Source organism: Lemur catta, chromosome 3, assembly GCF_020740605.2.
Source record: "Lemur catta isolate mLemCat1 chromosome 3, mLemCat1.pri, whole genome shotgun sequence".
NCBI lineage: Eukaryota > Metazoa > Chordata > Mammalia > Primates > Lemuridae > Lemur > Lemur catta.
This window is the reverse complement of record NC_059130.1, coordinates 113,363,086-113,373,987: the sequence shown is the minus strand read 5'-3', so window position 1 is coordinate 113,373,987 and position 10,902 is coordinate 113,363,086. Positions and strand designations below refer to the sequence as shown.

General features: G+C 43.1%; 1 non-coding gene across 1 annotated transcript; it reads left to right on the top strand.

Annotated features, from left to right (window-relative positions):
- The first annotated feature begins 8,316 nt into the window (after positions 1-8,316).
- LOC123636103 lies at positions 8,317-8,457 on the top strand. Its single transcript, XR_006734323.1, has one exon. It is a non-coding gene; the product is annotated as a U4 spliceosomal RNA (small nuclear RNA).
- The last annotated feature ends 2,445 nt before the right edge of the window (positions 8,458-10,902 follow it).

Sequence of the window (10,902 nt, the reverse complement as noted above, 5' to 3'; positions counted from 1 at the left end):
CTGTAATGTCCACGTCAAAGGTCACATGCACATTTTCCAAACCTCACCTCCTGTGACTCCCCAGTAGCATTTGACACTGTTGGCCACTTCCTTCCTCCTCGAAGCATTCTCTCCTGTTAGCTACCATGACATCATGTGACTGTCCTGGCCTTAATCCTACCTCCGTGACTGCGTCTTCTCTGGGTTTCTGCAGACAGCTCCTTGTCCCCCACAGAACCACTAAAGACGTTTCTTGAGGTTCAGTAGCAGGTTCTCTCCTCCTCTTATTAATACTTTGTCCTTTTCCCTTAGACAGTCTCATCCTTGCTCATGGCTGCAGTTGCCAGTGACCTCAGTCGTGAGCCCCGCCTGGACCTGGCAGAGCTGGGACCTGACAGTTGGGGGGGGAACTGTTTCCCTGATCGGGGTTCTGTTACCAAAAGGAGAGAGTGATGCTGAAGAGTAGAGGGGAAAAAGAGAGAAACATGTCTTCTGCGGACATTCTGGATAAGCTCATGCAAATGAATAAAACAAGCTCCTTTGGGGTCTCAGAAATTCTAGTCACTGGACCCTTAAGGAGGACCTAGTGCAGGCAAAAAAAAAAAAAAAACAAATGCTGATTTCCTTTGAAGACAGAAAATTGTGCGGTTTGTAGAGGAGGCAGCCTTGGCTAGACAGCTTAGGTCAACTTTTTCTAACTCTCAGCATCTTGAAAGAACATGTAGCAAGAAGCGGGGAGGTGGACAGACCAGTCGCAATTCACCTCTTTTTAATACATCCCCGAAGTCTTCAGTGCCAAGAGGATACTTTACTCTGGGGTTAGACGCAATCATCTCAGGGTTTTTGTTTTTGCTCTTCTAATAGGTACCTGGGAGAACTCACAGCTGTGTTCTGCTGGACCAGAAGTATTTGTATCTTGACCATCTGTGGGGTCATGGTCAGAGTTATAGAAAAGCCTCTCATGTGCACGCCAGCTGTTGGAGTTTTTATATGCATGTTTGGGAGAATTCATCTTTAGTGTATTAAGCTGGCCGGCCATTTACCCAGCAGGGTTGGGTTGCACTCTGTAATGTGTCCAAGACTGACTCTTCCCTCAGACTCAGGGTAATCACCACCTTCTCCTCTAGGTAATATTCTCTGCCAATCCCCTCAAAAGTCACTCTGTGTTGCCATAGAAACCCTATGCTTTGTATACCTTATCAGGTCACCTTTTCACTTGTGATTTGTCCCTACTGCTCTGTGGGCTCCTTGAGGCTGGGACTCTGACATATCGCTAACAATTAGCATAGAATTAGCATACAGTACAATAGGAATGAAGCCTGTTGAATAGTGAGCCAGAGAAAGTCTCAGCACAGTCATCCAGGATGCAAACCTCAGTCATTCTCAACTTCTCCCCAGCCCTCATCTCTCATTCCAATCAGACATTGCAATGTTCCAGAGGAAACTAAACCAGATGCAGAACTGATGTAGGAGCCGATAAAGTGGGAGGACTCACAGCACAGTCTAGTGAAAGGATGGAGTAAAAGATCAGAGCCATGAACAATTGGAAAATGAAAATTTTTAAAATGCCATTTATAATAACATCAAAAATATAAAAGACTTAGGGATACATTTAATGAAAGCCCTGAGCACTCTGTCCTGTGCGAGTCCTGTGTACTCTGAAAACTAGAAAATATTGCCAAGAGAAATTAAAGATCCAAGTAAATAGATGGATGTACCCTATTTATGAATTGGAAGATTCAATACTGTTAAGATGTTCATTCTCCCAAAAATGGACTATCAATTCAATGCAATCAAAATCAAAACCCCAGCAAGTTTTCTTGTATAAATTGACAAGCTGATTCTAAAATGTATATGGAAAGTCAAAGGTCCCAGAATATTTAAAACAATCTTGAAAAAGAGGGGGAAAGTTACAGGCCCTACACTATCTGATTTCAAGACTTACTATAAAGCTGCAGAAATCAAAACTGTGTGGCATTGGCATAAGGATAGACGCACAGATCGATGGAACAGAATAGTCCAAAAAGAATCCCACGTATAAACAGTCAAATAATTTTCGACAAAAATGCCAACATAATTTGATGGGGGGAAGAACATTGTTTAACAAACAGTGCTGGGACAACTGGAAATCCATTTAGAAAAATAATGAAGCTTGGTCCTTCCCTCACATTGTACATAAACATTAATTTCAAATGGATCATAGACCTAAACATAAAGAGCTAAAACTATATAGCTTCTAAAAGAAAACAGGAGAAAATCTTCACAACGTGGAGTTGGCAAAGATTTCTTAGGATACGAAAAGTACTAACTAAAAAAGAGAAAAATGTATAAGTTGGATTTCATTAAAATTAAAAAAAAATTGTACTTTTCCAATGTACCATTTAGGAAAAAAATTTCAAAGCCATGTAAAGCATTATTTAAACACACATAGGACTTTAAATATTTTTTAAAGAAAATGGCATTCTCTCTGCTACATAAGTTTCAAGGCTTCTAAATAAATAAACAGCTTAATTTTTCATTCAAGTGAACAAATGGAGTATATAGCGTAAGCAGACCTTCGTTGAGGATCTTAACTCCCAAGACCAGACTGAACCTGGTAACCTATTTATCTAAGGCAGTCAATGTCAATGTAGTCAGAAAGACTCCCGATTGTTGCCAGGAAGAAAAATAGAGGTCAGAGACAAAGAAGTGATGCCAAGTGTCTGGTCCAGCCATGTGAAGGAAGACCATCAGTGGGGAAAATAAATGACCTAGTCTGAAGCTTAGAAGATCAGGAACAAAATGCAAAGGGTGAAAGTAGAGATCATGGAGGGTCAAGGTGATTCAGCAGGGAGGCCCAGAGCAATGCTGATGGTGAATAGGCCCATTTCATAGGTGCTGCCTCTCGGTGGCTTAAAACTGCCAGACAGGATCCAATATACATGATCTAAGATCCTGTAAAGTCTGGCCCAGCTTAAAAATCTATATCTGTCAGCCGGCATGGTGACTCACGCCTGTAATCCCAGCACCCTGGGAGGCTGAGGCGGGAGGATCGCTTGAGGTCAGGAGTTTGAGACCAGCCTTAGCAAGAGTGAGACCCGTCTCTACTAAAAATAGAAAGAAAGTAGCTGGACAACTGAAAATAGAAAAAAATTAGCCGGATGTGGTGGTGTGCACTTGTAATCCCAGCTACTTGGGAGGCTGAGGCAGGAGGATTACTTGAGCCCAGGAGTTTGAGGTTGCTGTGAGCTAGACTGATGCCATGGCACTCTAGCCTGGGCAACAGGGAGTGAGGCTCTGTCCGAAAAAAAAAAAAAAATCTGTATCTGTCAAGAAAACCCTGACTGCCAAAGATCTCTCTCTGTCACACACCATTGCCTGGACAACTGCTACTGCAGTTCTGTTGGGCTTTAATCTTGATGACCTGTCTTCATTCTCTGCCGCACATTACCTGTGATTGATACAGGTATGGTAGCACTGACAAGCTACATGATTGCCTTTTCGATTTCCTCTTCCTGGGTACAAACATAGTCTCTAATTCCCAGCCTCCCTTGAGTTAGGGTGTAGTCATGTGACTGGGTTTCGACCAGTGGAATATGGGAGGAAGTGACATATGCCATCTCCAGCCATGGCCATCAAATGCCCCTGTGTCCTGCTCCATGTGCTGCCCCACAGTCTCTTTGCTTATCAACCAACCGAATGCAGAGGATCTTAGGGAAGACTCCAACGTGGAAGAAGCCTGTACCCATTTCCTAGACAGTCCACTGAAAACATCCAATTCTCAGACTGTGTCTTGTGGGGGAAGTAAACCTTCCTTGCAGTAAGCCACTAAGAGCTGGGGGTTGTTTGTTCCAGCAGCTGCATTACCCTGACTAATATAGGTCTAAAGGGCACCTGTGATAGCTTCCAACTTAGCAGGAAATGTTTGGGATGATAAATTTAAGCAGATCTCCATAAAAATGTAAAGGTTCCACAGTATCTCAAGGTAAGCCAGTGAAGCTGGACAGAGATCACACAGCTATGCGGACAGCATGCCAGCGTTTGAGTGGAGGCCTGTCCGGTCCCAAAGCCTGTGCCTTTCTCACTCCTCCCAAACAAAGAGGTGTTTAGATGTTTTGCGTGATGATCATGATGATCATAGACTCTAGCCCCCCTGTAATTTATTCTCTGGCACATCTGTATATATGACTGCAGAACTTTTATCACTTCCCACAAACCAGTGAGGTTGCCTATAATGACACCCCGTAATCCTCATTTTTATGTAAACATCATACCCAAGAGCTCAAACCAGGGTAGTTAAAAGTATCGTTTTGTCCAGCCTGCAACCTAAATGTTTACCAGTCTGGTGAAAGGCTTGTGGGACGATGCCATAAATGCACAGGTCTTCTCTCTCCATCTTCTCACTCCTCCCTATCTCAACTGTTCTGGTCAGAGGCTCTGTGCTTCTCTTACCTGAAAAATTGCACCTACTTCCTCCCTGCAATGTTGAAAGAGCAAGTGACCGAAGCTCCTTCTATTTCCTACCTTCCCTTTCTATGAAATGGGCGGTATGATACCTACCTCATACAATTGTTGTGAGATTTCAGTAAGACAGGCAGCAAACTGGTGGCAGTTAGCATGCTAATCATGTTCATGGATGGCCCCCTTCCCCACCCCCAACAATCCTATTGTCGTTCTAAACATCACATGATTCTTGGTATGTTGTAAATACATTTCCCTGTCTTATTGTATTGTATTTTATACCTGGTTATCTGTGTCAGCTTTGCATATCTTTGACCTTAATCTCCAGAGAAGCAGAAAACCTGTGGTTGCCAAATATTTATTGGTCCCAGGTACCATGCTATTCATTATCCTCCAATCACAAGTAAGAACTCATTGAGCTCTTCTTATAAGCTTTATGCAAAGTGTAAAGAGGCTCCTGGAATAAGATTCTATTTCTGCCCATAAGACCATCAGAGAGATGATTTTCTAAGTCATAGCATATTCTCTTCCTCCTCCTCCTCCTCCTCTTCCTCTTCCTCTTCCTCCTCTTCCTTCTCCTCCTCCTCCTCCTCCTCCCTCTCCTTCTTCTTCTTTTTAGAGATGGGTCTTGCTCTGTCATGCAGGCTGGAGTGCACTGGTGAGATCATAGCTCACTGCAGCCTCAAACTCCTGGATTCAAGTGATCCTCCCGCCTCAGCCTTCCGAGTAGCTGGGACTATAGGCGCACACCGCCATGTCTCCTGTGGCATGGTTTTCAGTGGTGGCTCAGTATCCATTGCATAAGGGGATCATAATTTTTTTAAAGTGATTCCCTAATGTCATACAATTTATGTATTTACAAATTTTCACCATTATTAGCAACAAATCTTTGTATCCTTCTGCTCATATCCCCAATTATTTTCTTAGGACCCACAGGGAGGATTTTGCATCAAAGGAAGAGCACATTGTCAAGGCTTTTGCTATCCATTGCCAAATTTCCTTTTAGAAAGTTGTGCAAATCCACAACACCACCAGCAGTGTATGAGAATGCTATAATAAAGGCTTTTGGCCAAGATGATGATTATGACAAAAAAATAATCAAGAAGATAAGTGTTTGCTAAAGGCTCACCCCACGCCAGCTGTGTATATTTGTTGAACTCTGTCACCATGTTCCTTGGACCAAACTCTGAAGGTCTTTTAGACTCTTAGCTGATTTAGTACCTTTTTCAACACCCTAAAGCTTTGACCCAAGTCTTATCTGAAAGAAAGGGGGTTTCTGGTAAATATAGTTTCCAATTTAGAAAGTCAACCCAAGTGGTCCATCCGTCATGTCGGTGTAGACCACCTCTATGGTTTTAACGATGGGCAGTTGGTCAAAAAGGGCTGCCGGCTGACTTGGACCTGAGAACTTTAATGCTCATAAGATATAAAAGACATGATTTGGGGTGAAGAAGTCATGTTCTGAGGTACAAAGGAAAAACCAATAACAACCCAAGAGTTTAGAGTTTCATTCTGACCTGCTCTGATAATATCACTATGGTGATGGTCTCCATAAACAATTGCAAAATAGCGAGATGAAAAGGAACAAGCCAGTTCCACCCAGGCGATCTGGAGTTATTTTAGGGATCGAGGCAATGTCATCTGGGGTAAATATGGAATGCAAAATCTGTTCTTTTAATAATCATCCCCTTCTTTTGTGAGGCTGAACAAAGGCCTGGCAAATCAGTCATTTGTGCTGAAAAAAGCACCAACCCAGGGCTTTCAGGGCTGAGGAGAAAGTGCAGCCAAAAGAATGGAAATAGTGGTTAATAACAGATGCTGGGATTATTCTTCTCACACCCTTGGCCTCTGAGGCTCTGCTGAGCCTGGAGTGGAGTCCAAGGGGGTGGATCAAGGGTGATGTTCTCGGGAAGGGTTGGCCCGGTGGAGAGGCTGGGATGGGGACCCCAGGGACCTGAGCTTGGTTGCCTGTTCCTGACCTTGATTCTTGGGCCAGAGGCGGTAGAGGGAAGCATCTTCAAGGCAAGATTCTGTCCCTGGGGCATCACCATCTGCTGCAGATGACATTTGCCACTCCTATCCTCATGCTATTCTCTTTGAACCCCTGACTCAGCGAGCCCAAGTCCAAAAAGCAGAACTAGCTATTTTTCGCATCAAGAAAAAAATGTCAGGCAAGACACTTGCTGAATTCTTTGCTGACCCTGAAACGCTTCCTTTTGAACTTAACCACTTGTTCTTCCCTCATTCTCTTTGCTCCTTTCTCTTAAACCACCAAATTGCAAGTGCCACCATCGTCTCTGGTGAAGATCCACAGGGAAGGGGTTGTACCACAGCCATGGAGGCTGGCACAGTGCCTGGGACACAGAAGCTTCTCCATAAATGTCAGTTTAAGGAACTGAATTCAAAATCCCACACCTACCCTAAAATGGACATTTCTCTAGCAGGTCTGAGACTGAGGCTATTTGTTCATTCACTCATTCAACAAATATTTATTGAGCACCTACTAGGAACCAGAATTTGTGGTAAGGACTGGGGCTACAAGGATAGACAAGATGCCAGGGCCCTATCCTTATGGACAGTACATTCTTGTAGACCCCAATGTGTGTGGTGAGCACAACTTTCATCTTGTCACAGAACCTTCTCTGATCTTTGTACGTAAAACCTCTCTTACTCTGTTTTATTTTTCCTCTGTGCTACTTATCACCACAGGGCATATTATGTACTTTTTTTGTGTGTTGTTTATCTGTCAGTCTTCCCACACAAAAATGTGTCCTCTTTGAAGGTACTTTGTCTACGGTATTCATTGCTGAATCCCCAGCACATATAACCCTGCCTAGCATGCAGCAGGTGCGTCTTGATCTGTTCAGGCTGCTATAGCAAATTACCATAGACTCAGTGGCTTATAAACAACAGAAATTTACTTTTCACAGTTCTGGAGGCTGCGAAGTCCAAGATCAAGGTGCTGGCAGATTTGGTGTCTGACGAGGACTCTATTCCTGGTTCATAGATGGTGCCATCCCACTCTGTCCTCAAATGGTCTCTTTTATAAGCATACTGATCCCAATCCTGAGGGCTCCACTCTCATGAAGTAATCGCTTCCCAAATCCCCACCTCTTAATACCTTTACCTTAGGGGTTAAGATTTTATTAACATACGAATTTGGGCGGCACACAAACATTCAGACCATAGCAAGTTGCTCAACAAATATATGTCAGATCTGATGAATCCCCCTCCCGCCTACCTGCAGCTTTCTGCAGTGCCTCCCCCAAGTTTCCCCACCTCCCTCCCTCCACGCTTAGACGCCCCCCCGGCATCTCCGCTAACATGGACTCCGGTCCAATCAGAAGGGATGGGCCACGAGACACCTCAGCATAAACACATCAAGAAATTTCTCGAAACCAAGAGGTCTTCAAAACTCCAACTAAACTATAAAGATTACCAGTAATTAAATTTCCTAAAAATAATTACGATTTTTTAAAACAACTGTAACAGTGACAGTTGTAATTCATTGAGCCTCTCCTTGGTGCTGAGCAGTGTGGGAAGCAATTTACAAATGTCCAATCCCGATAACAACCTGGAAAGGCAGTTGTTATGATTCCCATTTTATAAATGAAAAAGTTGAGGCTCAAGGAAACGAATGATGTTGTGGGAGGTCCCATGGCCACCAAGTGGTGAAGGCCCAGGATTTCAGCCCAGGTCTGCCTGCCTTCAAAGCCTATGCCCCTCTGCCTCACAAAATGATTGCGGGGGAAAGTAATGTGCACTAGGACACCCAGCCCAGCACCGCTCTGAAGAAAATTGGAAATATCCTAAAAAATACAGAAACAAGGGGATAGTTCTGTGAATTGTAGTGAGTGAGGTCAGTAGACTATTGCAGTTACTGAAAATAACAAAAGAAGCTTTGCACAGTGGCAATATAATAGCCCATGAGGTTTATTTGAGGTGTAATTATTGCTAATTGCAAACTGTTCCCAATACCCCCCCATGACAACTTGCAATATAGTCAACATTGGCAATTTTTGACAGTCTTTACAGAGACTGAATATTTTTTTAAAAGATACAAAGAATTATGATGACAGGAAAGTACTTATGATGAATAAAAAACATAGGAAACAGAATGTATGTCCCTGGAGATTACAATTCATAAGTATGCATGTGAAGTATAAACATGCTTGTATAAAAGATGAAAAGGAAATATATAAATATGATCTTAACTGTGTGGTGGGATTTGGAGGGATTTTTTCCCCCTCTAGTTACTAATCTTTCTGTAAGGCACTCAAATTACTTTTGCAATTTATGGATTAAAAAAATTTTTTAAGACACTCTTAGAAGTTCTGTCCCATAGCTTTGTACATAAAGCACATAAACCAGCAGGCATTGTTTTAAGTTGCTAACTAAATAGATGACTTTCCTCTAGCACCTGCTCCAACCCTGGCAACCCCCCTGCTTCCAAGTTGTACCCTTTCCTGTCCAAGCAAGCAGGTGGGCATTATTGTCACCCACTTCTGTGTCTGTCTGCTAATGCCATGCTGCAGTCTGGAGCTGCTCTGTCCAATATCACAGCCATTGCCACAGGTGGATATTTACATTTAAATGAATAATAAATAAATTATTCAGTTCCTTAGTTGCATTGTCCTACTTCAAATGCTCAATAGCCACATGGAGCTCGTGGCTACCATAGGGGACAGAACACATATAAAATATTTTCATCATAGCAGAAAGTTCTAGTAGGCAGCACTGATCTAGCCTCTAGGCTGAAGACAATTTTTAGAGTGCTAGCTAGACAGAAGATTCCCTAATTACTTGTTATCAATGGATTTACTGGACAATGACTTTTTCATCCTGAGATTTTACTCTCACATCTCATCTCTCCTCTCCAGAAAGATCAAGGGTCAGGGAAGATTAAGGATAGCCCTCCCCACTAAAAGGTGGGTCTCCCAATTATAGCTATTTAAAAGTGCGTCACAAAGTGAAGATTGATCAGGCAGCGTGGAAGAGTGAGAAAAGTTAGAGGACTGTTTTTGGTGATGAATGTTATTAACAGAAGCCACTTATTGATGTCACTGTGTGCCAAGCACTGTATACATTTTATCTCAGCTGATCTTTGCAACTCTACAGGGTAGGTTGTACTCTATTGTGTACTAAGATGAAGACATTGAAGCTCAGAGAAGTAAAGAAATTGCCCAACATCATGAGCCAGAATCCATACTTCAGACACCAAAGCTCATGCTCTTTCTATTATACTAACATGCCTCATGGGGGATTCCAAATCTCATAGAAGGATTCTGATTGGCCTGCTTGGGTAACAGTACTACCCCTGGACCAGTCAAGTTGAATGAAAAGATTGGCTACCGTGATCGGTCAGGCCAGGGTCATTGTCTACCACCATACTGGGACACAGTGATCAACAGTCTCGTTGGAACCACCTAAGATCAGGGACAAACAGCTGCAAAATAGAAAAAAGGATGGGACAGATGGAAACTACTGCTATTCACGGCTTTAACGTCATCAGTACAATTCCCATGGGTCCTACTCATGTGCCAATCTCATTAGTTTTCCAAATTGTCTCAAGGAGAGCAATAATAATTACTACTACCTTTTATAGAGAGCCTAGGTGCTGTGGCCTGTGCTTTTTATGTGCATTATTGTTGATGTTCACACTTGTACCTCCATTGTTTTTCAATAATGTTGCACTTGTTTTCTTGCTTTGGGTAGAAATAGCAGAACTTGTTTCCTGGACGCTCGAACTTGACCTCCCTAGGTTCTCTGTGGCTGGATTCCCAGAGCTGGCCCACCTCCTGCCTTGTGCTCTAGACTAATTTAAGTCATCCACATACTGAACATCAGATCCTTCGCCCTGAAGCCTACGCTCTTTCTTTGAGAGTTAACTGAATCAGACATTCACACACAGGATTACTCACGAGGTTGGGCGCCACGGGGCCAATTCAAAAACAGAACTTAGTCGACACTGTCTAGCCTGGGGACTGGACAGTTGACCAGAGACTGACCCGGATGCCCTCCAGAGGGCCCTGGAGAGCTGAGAGGTCTGTGGTTCAGTGGTCGGGGGAGAAGGAGGAATGTTCCCGAGCCATAGCTTCTCCTTGGATTGAATCCAGCCTACACAAGAGCCGCTTGGGGCCCAAGTTGTCTAAGTAAACACTGATTCCTTGACGAGTTTCCAAAATCAGGAACAGAACAACTGTTTGGTTTGAACAAGCTGTGCTCTGTAAACCACCGCTTGCTTATCACCAGGGCCCCGTGTAAATATTTTAGCTACAGATTGAGAGAACACAACTTTTTTTTGAAACCCCATCACTTCGTTGCTAGACTCGTAATGAATTATGTGTTGTCTCAATTTGTTGTTAGACTTAAAATGAATTATGTGTTATTCCTATTTGTTGGGAGGTCCAATTCTCTAATGTGATTATAAGCTTCTCAGATGTGTGTGTACTGAGATTGTTGGGGTTTAGGGAAACTCAGTCG